The sequence below is a fragment of the Myotis brandtii genome, unplaced genomic scaffold (assembly GCF_000412655.1).
Source record: "Myotis brandtii unplaced genomic scaffold, ASM41265v1 scaffold292, whole genome shotgun sequence".
Taxonomy (NCBI): domain Eukaryota; kingdom Metazoa; phylum Chordata; class Mammalia; order Chiroptera; family Vespertilionidae; genus Myotis; species Myotis brandtii.
The window spans coordinates 22,522-24,570 of NW_005361156.1; the positions used below are offsets into that span (position 1 = coordinate 22,522).

Sequence of the window (2,049 nt, forward strand, 5' to 3'; positions counted from 1 at the left end):
CGGGCTGCTACTTGAGGCCCTCCACACTGGCCCTGCTCCCTCTCGCTCATTCCTGTGCCCCCTTTGGCATTTTTACCTACAGTTCTTCCCTGCGCCTTTATTTATTTGTTGTTGTTACCCGCTTCCTTTGTTACCCACCCCCTCCTTACTCTTGTTACCTTCCCTTGTGTTTCCCGGCTTTGGGGCCTCCTTTGTTGCTCTTGGATCCAGTGTTTGTGCCTGGCCCCTGGCTGTGACCACATGCCCTGTGACCCCTCCCTCCAGCTGTGTTGTTCCCATCCGTCTTCACTCACAGGCTGAGTCCTTCGCTGTGGAAGGTGAAAAAGGCCCAAGGCTGATCGGGAGCTGCTGTCCCAGGGAGTGAGGAGGTCTCCAAGCCTTCTGACCCAGGGGACCTTGTCTGGTGGTCTCCCACTGAGCCACCTCCTTCAACTCTGGTGTGGCCCCAAAGCTACAGACTGGCAGGTCTTGGGTGGTCCCTTGGGGTGGTATAGGGTAGACCTCACTGCCCACACCGATCCTCACAGCCTCCTGATGCAGCAGCACTAGGCTGAGTACAGGGAAGCCAGTCACAGGCCAGACAGGCAGCCTCGGAACACGCAAACAGACAAATGGAGGTGGCCAGCCAGATGGGAGCCTATGGCAGCCTCAGCCAGGAACTCAGAGGTGGGGGTGGGGGAGTAGCCATGCAGCTTTGGCCTAAGTGGCTTTTAGGGGCAGCAGCTGGGGTGTGGACACCCAAGGGGCTTTGGCCCAGGAGGCTGCCCAGAGGCGGGCCCTGTGCTTGGGTGGGAGCTGGGAGCCCAGGCCGAGGGCACTGGAGAAGGAGCAGCAAGGACTGCGCCTGCGTGGAGCCTGCTCCTGCCCTCGATGGGGAACTGCCTGGGCTGGCTGTGCCTGACTCCTGGGGACCAGGTATGTGTGGGGGAGGGGTACACCGAGGGGGAGCCTGCATCCAGTTGTCTTCCAGTGTCTGAAGCTGTGAAGAGTGTGGCCTTGGAATCTCACCGCCCTCGGCTCAAGAGGAGCTGGGGAACCTGGCCTGAGACTCTTCTCCAAACCTCAGTCCCGATCTGTAAAATGGCCTGAGCCCTCTAGGGTTGTTCCGGATAAAAGGCACTCGGAGGCAATGATTCTCCATTGTGATTATTATTGTTTGGGTGGCAGAAGGGGGCACTCTTTCTGGGAGGAGGTGGAGGCTGGGGAGAGTGAGGATGGGGGCAGGGGAGGGGAGATCCACCGGTTGGTTCCTACGTATGAAAACAGCTCCTGTGAGTGCTGACCACAGGCCAGAGCTCAGATACCAAAGTCCTTAGCACATTATATCCCAGGTCAGGACGGGGAGGGGGGTAGCAAAGACCAAGACCTTCTCATCTCAGCCAGACAAGTGTACTTTCTTCCACTTTTTCAGTCACCAGCAATGGGCAGGAGTGAGGGGTCCTGGCACAGGGAGAGGATGATGGGAAAGCTTAATGGACCCACAGGGCACAGATCAGGCAAACACTCCTGGGGAGGGCCGGGGAGTCACTCAGTTACTGGCCTCCAGTAGACAGGGAGGGGCTGCAGTCACTTCAAACCTCTCCGTTTGCCTCTTGGACCGTCCTGGGACTGCGCTGGGCCAGGGCAGCTGTGGGCAGAGGAGGGGTCCAGATTCACGGACGGCGGTGCTCGGGGTGCTTCCCAAGGAGGTGGGCAGAACTGTAGCCCTTGGTGCTACCCTTTGTCTCCTGTGTGGGACTCCTTGGGCCCTAGGACCCTTTCTCCATCCCTCTCCCACCTCCCTATCTTGGTGCAGCGCCCTGCATGCAGTAGGTGCTCAATAAATGTGCCTGGAATAGGAGGCAAAGGTGCTGACGCCAAGGAGGCTGTCCAGAGTGGGGGCGATACAGAGGGGTTCCCGGGGATTCTGAACCCCCAGTTCCTGCAGCCTTCCTCTGGGCTCCCCAGGGCTGGCGGGGTGCCGAGATAGGGGCGAGGCCAGGATGGCTTGGACCCAGGGCGGGGGCGGAGGAGGCGGGGAAGGGGCGGTGGGGGGGCGGTGTCCCAGCC

At 60.2% G+C, this 2,049-nt stretch overlaps 1 protein-coding gene across 1 annotated transcript in view; it reads right to left on the minus strand.

Moving 5' to 3' along the window:
- NTHL1 (nth-like DNA glycosylase 1) overlaps window positions 1–2,049 on the minus strand; it is a 20,124-nt gene that overhangs the window by 243 nt on the left and 17,832 nt on the right. The gene's annotated exons all lie outside the window — the stretch shown is intronic.